The sequence below is a fragment of the Sinohyriopsis cumingii genome, unplaced genomic scaffold, assembly GCF_028554795.1.
Source record: "Sinohyriopsis cumingii isolate HCF-2022 unplaced genomic scaffold, ASM2855479v2 utg002017l, whole genome shotgun sequence".
In the NCBI taxonomy this organism is placed as follows: Eukaryota; Metazoa; Mollusca; class Bivalvia; order Unionida; family Unionidae; genus Sinohyriopsis; species Sinohyriopsis cumingii.
The window spans coordinates 1,838,047-1,855,814 of NW_028316105.1; positions in this window are offsets into that span (position 1 = coordinate 1,838,047).

The following is a 17,768-nucleotide window of genomic DNA, read 5'->3' on the forward strand; positions in this document are numbered from 1 at the left end:
CAGAGACAGAAAATTGGGATTCTGAAGCCACTTATCCCGCCTCTGCACTCCCAAGAAGAAAGGTAAAAGGAGACTGGGGAAGAAGATGTGTGTGTGGTGCCAGGCCTGGAAGGTGCCATCATTAACCAGGTGTCACTGGAGTTCAAAAACAAACAGCCCTTTTCAGGGCTACCCAAACCTTTAGAAAAGAAATAACAATCAATTTGCCAATGTGTGTATGTAGAGTAGTGTGAATATAAACACTGACTCTTTTTTTATAGTGTTTGTGTTTGTGTTTGTAAGCGCTGATGTAGGTTGGTGTGGATAGTAGATTTGGGGTTTCATTTTAATGCTTTGCGTGTGTAAATAGTAGATTGGCTTTCAGCATTAAGATATTAGTGTTAGTACTGGTCGGTCTGGTATCAGTATAATGGTATAATGTGACTGGGTGGGACATGAAACTACTTGTCTTCGGCATGATGCCCCATTGCTAGACATCACTCAAAACTGCCACACTGCAGACATCGTAGCTATATGACTGAACAGTTTTTAAAGCTTGGTTAAAAATCCAAATCACACGGATACACACACGCCTTTTAGTAGTATACAGGTACTAAACTAATTTGCTAACTTTAATTATCCCACTTTATTTACGTCAAAAGTCAACCTTAGTATGAAGGTATAGATGCGAGAGAGAGAGAGAGAGAGAGAGAGAGAGAGAGAGAGAGAGAGAGGGAGAGAGTTATTTGGTTGGTATGTTTGCCATACCTATTTTAAGTTTTATTGGTTACCATACTAAATAACACTTTAAAATCGACACAATATGAACAAAATTCTTATGTTGTGCCGTTATGTCATACACATATCTACCGATATATTGTGAACCATCGTAAGAACTTCAATTCCAGTGTTTGTGAACTATATGCAACGGTCAGTTGAATTTAAAAAGAATGATGTGACATAATCAGTACATTCAATCTTACATATATTGATATGCTAATGAGTTCAAACCATACCCGGTAGTCATGGCGAAAAGAATATCCGGTACAATGAATTGAACTATGGGATAGCTTGTATAATACAGATCTTGTTATAAACTGTTAGGACGCTACGTTGCATTACAGGTAGGTCCTTTGATAATATTTATACAATATTTTAATGTCACTGATCACTTGCTTGTGATTAGATTATTCATATGTCAAGTGGAGTTATGTATATACACTTGCTATGCTCACATCAGTGTGTAGAATATCAACATTGTAGAATGCAGATAGAATGTATTCCTTTTGAAAGTAGAAAGAGAAAATCACAGTTTTATGCTTTTCCTTTAGTTAATAAACAAGACATACAAGACATGATTAAAAAATATAAGAAAAATATAAATACGAAATGACAAAGCTCTAGCATGTCCAGCGGCAATGCATGGAGGGAGAGAATATACATTTGCCATAAAGTATGTTGCGTAATGTTGATGAAAATTGCTATATCTTTCACATACGTGATTAAAATGTACTTGTATCTTTGTAGCTATGTAGATATATTAAACAAATTACGTTGATATCAGATATGTCTCATGCTTATACAGTAGGTTTACCTTTAAGCTCAGATACATCTCCAATGGGACCGTTTTCATTGAGAATCTTGGGAAAATGTTGACATCGCATAATTCTCAAAAAGACAACAAACCAATACTTCTCTGATAACAGTGTTCTAAATTTTAAGGCCTCTAGACTAATATGATGGACGATATGCTATAATGCCTACAATTTATTTGATATTGTATATATCAGTCATTTTAGATATATAACCAGTTGTATATATGGGATGTAGTTTATATGGTATTATTTAATCATTTTAAATAAATACCCAACCCTATATCTGGGTATGAAGTTAAATTTGGTATTAATTCATCATTTCCAACATATATCAGCATAAAGTGCGCTATTTTATCCTTCCATTATTGTTAATATATGTTCAACCCTTTATCAGAGAATGAAGTGTGATGTTGTATGCATCCATTATATCTAATATATACTCAGCCCTTTATCAGGGCATTAATTGTGATGATGTATTTAGCCATGACTTCTAATATATAGCAGACCCTATACTAGAGCATGAAGCGTCATATGGAACTCACCCGTCATTTCTTATATATGCCAGACGCTATATATGGGCCTGAAGTTTGATATTGTATAAATCTATCATTTCTAATAGATACCCAACCCTATATATGGTCATGAAGTGTGACATGATATGTATCCATCTTTTTTCATATATACCCCAACCAATATATATGCATGAAGTAATATGGTATGATTTCTAATTGATCGTATATTTCATTTGTATAGTATATCTGTCTTTTGGAGTGAGTTTGACTGAGATTTCTGAATGTAGTAAATGCCTACCTGACCTTTGTCGTGGTTTAAATAATAAGCAAGATGTTTACTAGAATTTAAGTTCAAGAGTCAGTGGAATTTCGCATCCATCAATTCTAATATACACCCGACCTTATAACTGGGCATACAACTTGATATGCTGTCAATACCTCATTTTATCTATCTATCTATATATCTATATCTATATCTATATATATATATATATATATATATATATATATATATATATATATATATATATATATATATATAAACGACCCTTTATCTGGCACAAAAGTGTGACATATCCACGTAGTATCTGGATTTCTTTTCTTAAAATAAGTTTTATAAGAACATGTCGATGTTTAAGGAGGTGTTTAAGGGATAACCATCCCCTTCGATGTAATTGCATTCATCATCAGTAAGTTGGTTGAGTAAGAAAACTGGAAACACCGATTTCAGCATTGTTGAAAGAAGAATATGCTAAGTCATGAACTTGTTTGCCCGTTTAACCCATTTATGTTATTTGTTATTTGATTTATCATAAATGTACAAATGGCAGCTGATTCATTTGAAATGACGATGAGAATATCAGATATTGGTGTCTATGCAATTAGACAGAACATGGGAAAATGAATTTCTAAATTTGTTTTAAAAAAGTATATAATATGATCATACAAATTTGGAAATGATGACCAACTATTATAACTTTTAGGCGAAATTCACTGTTAAACATAGGAAGTTGTGGTTTGTGGAAGATTGAGAATATGGGAATCGGAAAAAAAAAAACACCAGTAACGTGAGACCTTATAAAGCGGATAGTAAAATAAATACAGGACATCATAATTTACAATTGCCTCCTTATGGCTCTTATGTTAACTATAAACATGTACGCCTGAAATAAATGTTTGGCACCCATGCTAGAAAACACAAATAACAACCCATGTAGAATGGATCAAGTGTCGTGCTATCTATGTACAATGTTAAATAATAACGCGAATCAGTCCTTTTGTATAGAGAACTGAATTGTGGGCAATTGTGTGAATGTGTAACTAATTTTGACACGGTTAAATGGTTCACTTAGTATGTTACATTTGAAAAATAGCGTCGTCATTATCTTATTATTTAAAGCTACTGAACTGGTGCCATTGCTTTCATCAGCCTTGATTCTATTAGGTTTGCTTGAAAGACTGGATTAAACAAACCGATTTTTCAAACCTTATAACGAAAATTAGTCAACAGCCTGATTTTCTGTGTTTGTTTCGGGAACATAAGTGTTTACCTCCAATTCACACGGCTAGAAAAGGTATCAATAAAATCGAGCAAACACTAAATCATATATTTATATGTCTCATATAGTCTCGATATATATATATATATATATATATATATATATATATATATATATATATATATATATATCCCTGAAATCATAACTATCTACTTAATTTTTATGCACCCTGATATTGAGTACAATAATTTCGGGATTTTTCAAACCTTATAAGGAAAATTAGTCAACAGCCTGATTTTTTGTGTTTGTTTCGTGAACATAAGTGTTTACCTCCAATTCACACGGCTAGATAAGGTATATATAAAATGGAGCAAACACTGAATCGTATAGTTTATAAGTCTCACATATACCTCTCTCTCTCTCTCTCTCTCTTTTCTCTCTCTCTCTCTCTCTCTCTCTCTCTCTCTCTCTCTCTGTCTCTCTCTCTATATATATATATATATGGACCACTCCGGTGGCCTAATGGTCAGAGAGTCCGCCTCGGATGCGGGAGGTCGTTGGCTCGTACCCCGGCCGAGTCATACAAGAGACTTATAAAAATGGTACTAACAGCTGCTTCGCTTGGCGCTCAACATTAAGAGGTTGCTGTTAGGACTGATCGGCCTGGTGTCAGGATAATGTGACTGGGTGGGACATCATGCTACATGTCTGCGGCATGATGCCCCAATGCTAGACATCACTATAAACGTTCACACTGCAGACATCGTAGCGATATGACTGAATTTGTTTATACAGCTACGTTAAACACACACACACACACACACACACACAAACACACACACACACACACACACACACACACACACACATATATATATATATATATATATATATATATATATATATATATATATATATATATATGTATATATAACTGAAATCTATTAGCGCACTACATTATCGATTTTAATTATTCATAACTATCTACATGATGTTTATGCACACTAATATTGAATAAAATAATTTCGGGATCATCATCATCATCATCATCAGTCTCTTGACCTAGTGTGGTCGTTGAGGCACTGTGCTGCTGAACATCTGACCAGTTCCCGCCACTTGTCTCGATCATGTGCCAATGCCTGTGTCTCCGCAAAACTTTTCCTGGTCCATTCTGTGATGTTGTCAGTCCACTTTTTTTTTTCTGTCTACCTCTCCTTCTGCCACCCTGGACGCTGCCCTGCAGGACTGTTGTGGGTAGACTGTTGGCTCTAGTGACATGGCCATACCATTTCAGCTTTCTCTTTTTGACGGTGGTGAGGAGGTCCTCATATTGGCCTACTTCGCGCCTGATGGTGTTACGCACTTCTTCGTTTGTGATGTGGTCCATGTAAGAGATGCCAAGGATGGTTCTGTAGCATCTCATTTCAAGTGACTGGACTCTTCGTTGTAATTCTGCTGTCAGGATCCATGCCTCACATGAGTACAAAAAGACTGAGATGACTAGAGCTCGCAATAGTATGATTTTAGTTTTCAGACAGATATTCTTGTCTCTCCATATGGGTCTTAGCTTTGACATAGCTGCCATTGTTTGTGCTGCTCTTGAAAAAATTTCAGGATACATGGGAATAATTAAATGTTTCTATTTACAATACGATTTCTATCAATGCAACTGTTCATCCACATTTGAAGTCCTATTTTTAATACCTGAATGAACCGAACAAAATATATTAGTATAATCACGACCAATGGCAGTAATGTTGTGACATTGGCGTGGAATTATGTGTAAAATACGTGCAAGAGACACTGACGTAGCGTTGGTGTCCAGCATCAAAGAGGGCAATAGGACCTTATGGCTCATGTGTATAAAAAATAATGTTTTAAATTTAAAATTAAAAAAAACCCAGACAAAATAGATCAGCAGCATCATGATCATAAACAAATTAGATTTTATAATATTCAGAGAATACAAACCTGAAAATTTGGATTCTAATACAAAACTTAGATAACCAGTGGTGGGGGGGGGGGGGGCGAGGGAACGATAATCAGTGTTGGGACATGATAATCGAAATGTTCTGAACTATATTCTATATGGAAATCCATCGCTGCTTAATATTTTAAATTACAACAAATTAAATAACTTTCATACAGACCAAGAATAGCTAAATTAAAACAAGAATACTTGAAAAGAAACAAATATAATATAGATGTACAAGTAAACGCCAAATGAAATAAACGGTATTTGAAATAATAAGATCAATACTCGAATAAAACAATCGAGACACAAACAAAACAGACAAATGCCATGAGAAGTAAATATTATCCAAATGAAACAAATACACACAAAATATAATAAAAGGTATTAAAACAATAACATCAATACTCACTTAAAACAAACGAGCAACAAATAAAAAAGCAAATGTCAATACTGTACCCCCCCAAAAAAAAAAAAACACAAATGAAAAAAGCAAACACCAAACGAAATAATAAGTATTTAAATAAAATAATAATTAATCTGGTTAAGCTAAAGTAAAATGAAATTAAGTAACAAAAAAAGGAACAAATACAATATCCATTCACAAACTCTATTGACAGACCAACAATAATAACAATTAAACCTGCTTGACCAGTGACACTCGATGTTCGATAATTTAGTTTTATTAAGGAAGAATATCTAATTAACCTACTGTAAATGGCTTCTATGGATAAGCTGAACAGAGCAAAGTACACTGTGGATATAAATTTGAACAAAAGTTTAATTGTTTTACATGGAATCATCGCAATATTCTAGAAAATAAGAACGATAAAACATCTCGGCTGCTCCACCATCAGAATGTATATTATAATATATTACAGACAAACATTTATCGGGGAGTAATCGATGCAGAATTAAAGAATCGTTGGTAAAAGCTGAAATTGATCAAGAGAACAAATGTACCAACCAGCACGTGATCGAAAGAGAATTGAGACAGTTGCCCTAATTTATGACTTATGACCAACTAGCATTTGATAAAATATGATCAACGAAGCTGTATAAGCCGTGTCTAATGATGCGTGATAAATGTCATAGGATATTCAGACTGTCTTCCACAATTTTCTTAATTTAAATGTACGCAGGAAGTGGTATGTGTCGCATATGGGGATGAATATCTTTGTTATTTCACGTGTGCCTAAGACATGTCTATGTTATATTTCATCTGCTCCTGCAATGTGATTTGCTTGCTATTTTTTCTGTCTCATTGTATCTTTTTATAACTGTCATGCATATTTAATTTGCATTGCTTGTTCATTTTTTATTCATTATACCTTGTCCAAAATGAAGTTTATTTTCTATCTCACCTGAATTATTGATTTTGGTTTCGTAAACACCATGTTTATCTTAACCTGAATCCAGGACATTGGAATTTTCCCATGAAATGCCGGTTCCACATGTTGTTTGCCACATTTTATATTATAATTTTAGACCTATTTCAAACTACGATTTTATCTTCTAAACATTTGGAACCTTCCAGAATGAAATTTTCCATTAGGTAATATTTCTTGGATATATCTTGGATTATAATGTGATTCAACAAAAGACAGTTGGCACAGGCCATCACAGGCACATGAACACTTCCAGCATTGGATTTATTTTTGAATAACACTAAAGTTTTTTTCAGAACTTTAATCATTTGGAATTGTATTGGAAATTCTATGAATTTTTGGGATTTGATTCGCAATACCGTAAGTTCATTTAACATTTTTCGTTTTGTATTCATGGAAAATGACTTATTTCTTGAATTTAGAAAGCTTGGTGCTTATTTCTTTTTTATTACTTAGATAATGACCATAGAGTCGTTATAAAGAAGTATCATTAAGTTTTATGATGAAAGTACACACACACACACACACACACACACACACACACACACACACACATATATATATATATATATATATATATATATATATATATATATATATATATATATATATATATATATATATATGTTAGCAAAAAGGAGGGTTCAATTGTAAAAACTTCATTTTTATATAAAATATTTTGAAAAGGATCTTATTTTTCCTGACCCATTCAACTATATATCATGGTGATTTTGAAAGAAAGGAATAGTTGGACTTTAAACACTTAACCGTTCTTGACAAAATTCAAACACATTTGAACTGTCACCATTGTTAATTCTCATCTGAGTTCACTTTTAAGCACAAACTGTCACTGCATTGTATCCAATGATATGAAAATTAGTTGAAAATTGAACGGCAGGAAGAATGGTCTTATACTTCATATTAGAAATAGCATTCAAATTAGTCTTATAAATGTTATTATCATATTCTTGACTAAGAGAAAACATAATGAAGAATGGCAGTTATCAAGACAAGACTGAAGAATGTATTTCAATTTATAAATAATCGATAACGTGATAGCCATATTACAGTTTTGTGCACCTTCAATGTCGTTTCACCCTCATGAAACCCACGATTCAGTTGTCAGTATGAAAAGGCATAATTGGCGTTATAGGTAATCATTGCGGCTAGAATAACACAAAATGTGATCTCTTGTACATGGTTTGTTCTTTGTCTTTTCAAGTATAGGTGGCATACATTTTTATTTCAGGCAGTCACTATGCATATTTATGTTTGTATTAAAGAGAAGAGGAAAACGAGGAGATTATGAATTCCATACATTGTTTTACGATCCATTTTGTAAGGCGTCCATTCCATTCGTTTACTTGTACTACTTGCTAGATCCTATATTCGGATATCATTTGTGTTGTCCTTTTTGCTTTTTGTACAATCAAATGTTAAAAATCTTTTATTCCAATTGCATGGCAAGCAAATAAAATGTAAGATATCCAAGTGTACTCAGACGAAAATTATTTACTGAAATTTGGTCAAGGAAAGCTAAATGTGCATACCTCATTCAAAATAAGTCCATGTATTCATCACGAATATAAATAATGGCATCATATATTAGAACAGAATAGGAAAATATGAGAAAAGGTCAACTGTTCAACCTTGCTGGTAGTATGGCGATGAGTGATTGAGTAACCAAGGACGCAGATGGTTAAGTGGGTATGAGGCAGTTAGAAACTATACCTTTGTTACGAAAAGGAACACAGTCGTGCCCGGTTACCAGTTCGTCTCATTGCATCTATTCAACTGTAAATTGTCTTGAGATGTGACCAGATTATCCCACTATTTGCTTTTGTATTATTGCTTCAGTTTAATTAGTGATGTAATGCTTGTATGTTCAAGGTCTACTGTTAGAAAACACTTAACATAATTAAAAATAGATATTGCGATTTTCTTGGGTATCACAAAATAGAAATAAAATAAATTTATAGCAGCAACAAAAATAAAAAAAATATACTAGAACATTTAGACTCGAGATTCGACAGTTAGTCCTATTACGAGTAAAAATACCTAATTTACATACCTTAATTGACTTTTCTGGACAGAATGCAGACAGTAATATACATCGTCTATATAAATTCGGACAAAATTGCAATTGTTTCAAATGGCATCATAGGACAGTAGTAAATGGGGGCACCCTAGCGACAATGGGAATTAGCATTACAAGACCCCTTGGGCAACTCTAGCGACAATGGAAAATTAACATGGAGAAAAATCGTGGGACAATCTGGCGACAAGGGAAATTAACATGGAGAAAAATCGTGGGTCACTCTAGCGACAAGGGGAATTTAACATGGAACTATAGTGTGGGTCTGTCTAGCGACAAGGGGAAATTAACATGGGAATAGAGTTTGGGTTTGTCTAGGGACAAGGGGAATTGAATATGGGATTTTTTTTAAAATTTAAATTTAAATTTAAAAAAGGGGTAGGCAATGGAAAGGCTATCTCTTTTCGAGAAATATGGCTGGCCCTGAAAAGGGCCTTTGGGTTTTCTTCTTCTTCTGCTTCTAATTTCTTCTTTTTCTCCACCAAGTTCTTATTTTATCTCCAACACTCTTTCTCTTCTTCTCTTTCTTTTTCTCCTGCTCTTCTTTCTTCTTCTTCTCTTCCTGCTCTTCTTTCTTCCTCTTCTCATTTTCTTCTTCTTTTTCAATCTTTTCGTTCCATTTGCTTATTCTTATTCTTTCCTCTTCATCCTCCTTCTCCTACTTTATCTCTTTCATGACACCACTAATCTTGTCCTTTACCTTTTTTAAGTTATTAATTTCCATCTTTACACGATGGGGACTATAGGAATAATGGTCTTCAACCAGTCTTATTAACATCTGCTCCATCATGCCTAAGTTGTCTAAAACGTCTTGTAATGTTAGTATTTTGTCCATTTGGTTAGAAGCCATCTTCTTTTTTTATTCTTTGCAGAATGGTTTGAACGACGAATACTATGGGTTCTTATACTTAAAGCGCGTACGTGAAGGAAAACATCCCCCTAAAACGTAAAATTGATCTTACCTAGATCATGACCAAACAACGCGCGAACGTGAAGGAAAACATCCCCCTACTTTTTCATTTCATATAATAAAACCCAAACTATACTTTCTCATTTCGTATAATAAAAACCCAAACTATACTCTCCACATACGCTAAGAAACAATAAACAAAATCCATAATCTACTATCCACACAATCTTACGTGAGCGCTTACAAAACCCAAACTATACTCATCACATACGCTAAGAACAATAAACAAATCCATAATCTACTATTCACACAATCGTACGTGAGCGGGTACAAACACAAACACACAAACACAAACACACAAACACAAACACACAAACACATACGCTAAGAAACAATAAACAAATCCATAATCTACTATCCACACAATCGTACGTGAGCGGTTACAAAACCCAAACTATACTCTCCACATACGCTAAGAACAATAAACTAATCCATAATCTACTATCCACACAATCGTACGTGAGCGCTTACAGAACCCTAACTATACTCTTCACCTACGCTAAGAAATAATAAAGAAACCCATAATCTACTATTCCCACAAACATACCTTAGCTCTTACAAGCACCAACACACAAACACATACCCTCACACTATCTTAAAAAAGAGTTAGTGTTTATAATCACACTACTCTACCTACACACATTGGCAAATCGATCGTTATTTCTTTTCTAGAGTATTGGGTAGCCCTGAAAAGGGCTGTTTTTTTTTGAACTTCATGGACACCTGGTTAATGGTGGCACCTTCCAGGCCTGGCGCCACATGCACATCTTGTCCCCCAGTTACTTTTTACCTTTTTGGGGGAGAGAGCAGAGGCAGGATATGTCGCTTCAGAATCCCAATTTTCGCTCTCTGGGATTCTGAAATTTCTTCTTCTTCTCTCCTTTTCCTCCTCCTCCTCTTCTTTGTATCTTCTCTCCTCCTCTATGTATCTTCTTTCCTCTTCTTCTTTATATCTTCTCTCCTCCTCTTCTTTGTTTCTTCTTTCCTCCTCCTCTCTTATCCTTCCCTCCTCCACAATGGCTTCCGCGGCCAGTTCATTTAATATGCGCCTGGCACATTCCAGATGCACATGAAGTTCCAACAGTTTCTCCAGTCTCGTGTTCATTTTTGGTGTTGATCAATCAACAAGGGTAGCTGGACTGCCGAACGAGTTTCAATTTATAGTGAAAGCGCGGACGTGAAGGAAAACATCCCCTAAAAACATAAAATTGATCTTACCTACATCATGACCAAAAAACAACAACGCGCGGACCTAAAAGAAACACTCACTCACTTTTTATGCTACCCATCACTATTTTAAAATTTTTTATAAATCACTTCAATAGACTATCCACATACGCAAAGCAATCCAATCTAACCCCAAATTTACACCTCAAACACCAAAAAAAGACATCATTTTAATCTACTATCCATACCAACTTACTTAACCACTTACAAACACAAACACACAAACACATACCCTCACATTTTTTTTAAAAAAAGAGTTAGTGTTTATTTTCACACTACTCTACCTACACACATTGGCAAATCGATTGTTATTTATTTTCTAGAGTATTGGGTAGCCCTGAAAAGGGCTGGTTTTTTTTGTCTGCTATGGCATTCTTTTTAGTTTCTAAGAATGCGATGTCCTCTGAGGATAGACTTTCTGGCGATAGGTCTGCTTCTTCGGAAAGAGAAGAAGAACTCTTTGGTGTCGATACGACAATCGACAAAGCCTCTGTCAGCTTCAGGTTGCTGCTGCTGCTCTTGTTGTTGTTGTTGCTGCTGTCTCTGAAGTCTGTACTTCTCTGTCCATTCTTCTTTTTCCCTGTTCATTTCTTCTCTGAAGAGCTCTTCTATCAGGTCTTCAGTGATTTTTAACATTCTCACATTCTCTATTTCTTCTGGCTTCGGTATCAGACTGTGTCTGACCCTATGAAAATTCACGTAGGCTTCGTCGAGTTTAGTTAGTTTGGAGCACATCTTCTTAGGAGGATGAGTCGACAATGGATGGTTAGACTGGAAACAACCCGGTTCTTAAAGTCAAAGCGCGGACGTGAAGGAAAACATCCCCCACACGGTTTTTGAGTCGCAACGTTCAGTGAGTGTCATGAGAGGGGTAGTAAGAAATGAAAGAGCATCAATCCAACATTCTTATAGCTAAACAAAAGACAAAGGCATTTTTTTTCAAAACACAACATTTTTTATTCAAAAATCACTTAACATTAAACAACAACTCTAACATTTTTAACAATAATCCAACAATATAACATCAAAAAATTTTTTTAAAACACAACATTTTTTATTCAAAAATCACTTAACACTAAACAACAACAACTCTAACATTTTTTAACAACAATGCAACACTAAAAGTTTCTCCACTAGGTAAAGAGGGATAACAGTCTTCCATGGTTTCTAGTAATCTAGGATGACTTCTCTCAGACTGTTGATTTCTATGGTATTATCGAATTCTGCATACAGGATGACGTTCACCGTTTCATCAGGGTCTCGGTCTTTAAACTGAATTTCCACACGAATCTGGCCGGATTTTATAGGGTGGAAATGTCCCTCGTCGCTGCCTTGGTCTGGAGTGAAATCGAAAGCCCACAAAGCGTAGCCTCCTGCATAATCCTCGTACGTAATACCGTGACTGATATTGGTTCCTAACTCTCCGGTGGCTTCGTACAAGGACAAGTACGATCTCAAGTAATTCTTCTTTTTAAAGTCAGGTTCGAAAGGTCGGGTACACAAGGTCTTGCCATCGCGACTGACTTCGATTTTGGACAAGCCAAAGTGTTGAAAGTAGAAAGGATTTTTTTCGGCAGCTCCGTTGAAGGCTGTATTCTCGACGATACCAACGATCAAACGTTTGGGTAACTGTCCTTGGAACAGATGATCTTCGATCATGGATCGCTGTCCCTTGGGAATGGTGAAGGTTTTCACTTCCACGCGTCGTATGGGATACTTGGCGGTCGTTCTGCTCAACGTCTGACTGATGTCGTTTCCCACTTTAGGTAACACTTCCACACGGCGTACGTAGAGTCTGGCTTCTAGGATTTTGGATTTGTAACCGTCACTATCAGCCATCAAATGGAAAGCGGCACTGCTACGATTCAGTCTCAGGCGGACATCCACCCCGTTCAGCAAATACTTTTCTTGCAACCACATGTCCAAATGCAAACGATCCATCAGTTCTAAACTTGTGTCGGCTCCCGTGATTCTCTTTCTTCGTTCTACAAATCCATCATTGTTGTCTTTCTTTTCATCAGTTTCCAATATTTCAAACTTGGTAGGTTTGTCAGCTTCCCATACCACACAGGCATTGAGATGAGTGTTCTTGGCATCTATTCCGTACGTCAAGAGATTTTCCAGGTAGGCACGATAAGGGTAAGTATCCATGCTGCTACTGACCAGTTTGTTATTCAAGTACAAGTCCACTCAACTGAACAAGGAATGCATGAAATTGTTGACGGGAGCTACTGCTTCATCGTCTATAGCACCTCCAGTCTTATCTAGAATTTTGACTTTTAGGTACAAGTAACTGCTATTCAGATCGATGTAATCTTCGGGCTGTCCTTTGATTTCAAACTCGATGGGAGCGGAATCGGTCAGTGAGGAGACAGGGTGAAATTCCACCCACTGGGATTCTTGCATTGTCATCATCGTGGGGGGCATGGCAAACAGATCCAGTTCCGTCTTGGAACAAGCGCAAGATTCTCGGTGCATCATTTTTTTGTCTCTTTTCTCAATAATCGAAAACGTCTAAGTCTCGAACGGTTCTTCTTTTCTTGGCCTTTCTCGCTTGAAGTCTGGTGAAAGGGTGTTTTCTTCGTCGTCTCTTTCTGCCTTGTCCTTGCTGAATGCCTGACTCGGTAGCGTGCAGGGCATTTATAGGTGTTTCTCGTTGGCCTAAAATGTCTTTGCCCGTTTGCAGCAAGACATTTTTGCCTGCCCTCATGAAGGCTTCTTTAGGGTTTTGTTTGTCGATGATGACATTTTGGAGAAATTCTTTGCCTTGCGTCAGTGCCGCATCTTTCAAGGCGTGCAATCCGCGTGTCACCATCGGTTTCAACACCGGGGCCACCGAACGAAAGGCCGATTTTAACATATCTCCTAAGCCGTGTCCTCGCTGTCGAGCAAACCCCTCGGTACACTGGATACATGACTTAAGAGTCGTGAGAGAACCGTTTTCGAAAATGGAGTTTCACCGTGACTTTTCCTTTGGTGAATGGAATATTTTGTCCCAGATCTCCTTTTATAGCAATGTTGACCGTGTCCAAATACGACTTACTGACCGGGAAATAGTGAGGACGGACAAATTCGCGGTGGACGTGGTAAGTGTTTCCACCTTCCTCGTCAGTGTTCGTGGCAGAATCCACTTTGAAAGGAATGACACGCAGTAACGGTACGGAGGTGTGTGCCACCACGTTGTACTCCACCACATCGGAATACACGAACATCAAATTCAGTCCTTGGTTCAGTTCTACCGGGGCACGAAATAACTTGCTAAAAGACTCGTTGTCGTAAACGATGGGTAATTCGTTTTTCTTCATAATGGTCTTTCTCATGTCCATGTCTCTGCCCAACATGTCATACAATTCAGGACAAAATAAAATGGACAGGATTTTACTCCGTTCAAATTTCATCAAGAAGCGACGAGCTGTTTTGTGGTACTCCATGGTGACATTTTTGTTGACATGCTCCAAAGCTTTCAGAAACACATTAAACCTGGAGGTTATGGTGCTGACCAAATGTTGGCCACTAAAATAATAGCCTGGGGGAATGAACAAGTGATAGGTGGTGTACTTTTGTGTACGGGTTTTCTTGTCATATTTGACATTGCTATCCATCCACTGTTGCATTTGCTCGTCATGAACTTCCACATCAAAAAAATTTTGATTAGGAAGGACATTGAGGACTTGGGTCGGGTGAATCATTTCTACTAAAGCCACTTCCCAATGGGCTTCGTGATCTAACTGGATGGCCTGAGCTAATTTGGCCGTGTAACAGCACAACGTGTTCTTGGGAAACACCTCCATGGAACTGTCACTGGGTAAAGTTAAGTAAAATTGGTTTTGGTGACTCATAATTCCAGAGTTCTGTGGCTGTCCGAGGGGTTACTGGACGTCAGAGGCGTGTCTCCGTCTAAAATGGGGTTCTGGTTGTGATTGAAGTGGTGACTGGCACTGGCACTGGACACAAGGTTCCCGGGGTTCCCGTTCGAGGTGAATTTCAGGGAGGGATTAGGAAGCAGGTAACCGATGCAACTGCTCAATAAAATGGTCCACAATTGTTTGTCTCCTTGTTGCAAACTCACATTGGCGATGGCTGCCCCGATGACACAATACACCCCGAAGATTTGGCAGAAAAAGACGATTTGCGTTTTAGGCACACGTTCTCCACACCACACCCACAAGGGTTGTTTTTGTAAATCTTGCACAGAAGAACTAGGTGAAGGAGGAGTGGTCGACGTAGCTGCGTCTGCTGTGTGAAAGGGCATGATGGTCACTTCTTTTTATAGTCGATGACTTGCGAAGCGTCGATCCAAGAATCAAAACTGGGTGGATATCCTTTCCAACGTACTTTGACTTCTTTGACACGTCGTTTGCCCACTTTACGGGTTCTGCGTTCGAGAATGCTTTCGATGTCGTACACGTCGTCTTCTTTTTTGGTGACACGTTGTAACTCGGGCAAATAAAATGTTCCTTTGAGCACTTCTCCGTTCATGTCTTCCAATTTATAGACGGTAGGATGACGGCCATGCACTCGTCCAGTGACGCGAAACAATTCGGTCGTCCAGTTAGGTAAGTAACCTTTGTCGAAAGTGCGTTTGGTTTTGCCAATACGCACCCAATCTCCGACGGCCAACTCTCCACTTTTCTTGGGGACAGCCCTCGTCGGGGACGTACCAAACAGGCGCTCAAACACCAACACTTCGTTGTCGGGAGTCACGTCTTGCGGGGCACGTCCGATGCTTCGATGGTAAGATTGGTTGTACGCTTGCACCAGGTGCGGTAAGATGTCGATGTACTTCAGAGTGTGGTGATGCGTAAAATATTTCCACATGCGTTCTTTCAAAGTGCGTTGAAAACGTTCCACGATGCTGGCTTTGGTTTCGGGATTCTCGGTGGTAAAAAAATGAATGTCACGTTTCTTTAATTCTTTTTGGAAAGCTTGGTTCAGAAATTCGGTGCCTTTGTCCGTTTGCCATCGAAGAGGGTGACGACCGCTTTGTTTCAACACCCGTTGCAGGGCTCGCACTAACTCGCTGCTCGATTTGGAAGTCAAGGGCACGACCCAGGCAAATTTGGAAAAGACGTCGATGACACAAAACAAATATTTGTAGCCACGATTGCAGCTGGCCAAATGAGAGACATCGGCTACATCGGCTTGCCATTGATGATCGATGCCTTCCACTCGGGTGCGACTTCTGGCAAACTTGCGTCGAATGGGTTTGTGTAAAGTGTAGGTAGCTTGTTCTTGTAACCATCGTTGCACTTGAGGTAAACGGAGACTTTTCAGTCGAGTTTTGGCAGCACGATACAATTTTTGAACTCCTGCGTAACCTGCAGGATGGGAGGGATCGTAGTAAATGCTGGCTAAGACTTTTTCCATTTTTTTTGTGTTGGTTGGTGTGTTAATAAGACACCCACTCTTGGAGGATGCTACTCTTTTTCTCTTGGGGTATTTTCTTGGATTGCAATGCTTTGCGTGTGCGGCCAGCAATAGGTGTCGAAGAGGAGAAGGATGTCTGAGCGGGGGATATCGGTTCTTGTTTCACTTCTGTCTTCACTTCTGTCTTCACTTTCTTTTTATCTTGTGAGGAAGAAGGGGTGGCCATCATCTTTTTAATCCATCCAATTCTGGAGGTAGGTGGTGTTGTTAACTTGCGTACTTTTTCTGGTGGAGTTTGAAACCCTTCCTCTTCTTCTCCTTTTTCTGTCTTGGTCACGGGTACTGGTGGTACTGGTACTGGTACTGGTGATGGTGCTGGACTTTTCATCAAGGTCTTAAAATCTTTCAGAGTGGGTAGAGCTGTTTCGTCTAAAGCTTTCTGGTGAAAGAGTTGCAGTCGTTGCAAGAGTTGACCGTACTTTTGCGATTTTTCTGTTTCGGACAAATCTTGGCGATCCATCAAGGACTGCAATTCGTGTTGTAACTGGGACATCTCGCTCAAATGGGGATTGGGAGGTAAATGCGGGGTGTGTTGTTCTTGCCACCGATGGTATTCCATCCATCGTTTGTAAGGCACTAAAGCTAGTTTTCGTCCTTCCATGGGGTTGTCAGGGGTCGATTCTGAGATCTTGGAACTTCCGAGGCCTTTTTATCTTGCTCCCACCAGTCCTCCCAACATGGTTCCCAAGACTCCTTTCAGTATGGGGCCTAACAAGAGAGGCAAAATACCTCCACGTTGCACTAACATCTTCTTTTTTTGACGAATGGGAATTTTCTTTTGAACCATTTGGGGAAGAACGTGACGATGTTTGCCTAAGCATTGTTTCTGGTGTTTGGACAAAGGGATCGTGCCTTTCAAAACGTTCAAACAACATTCGCACACGGTATCGATGACCTCTTTGGAGGCTGTTTGAATGAGTTTTATTCATAGGGGTGGAGAAGCTTTGGACAGGACAGATAACATGTCCCCATGTTTGGCTAAACGTGGTGGCAGTCCTTTCCTTTTCTTTCCTTGGGGTTTTCTGGAGGGTGACATCTTTGAGTCTTCAGGAGCACCAAAAAACACTGATACCCGACTTGGTCACAGGCCGTTTTTATACTGGA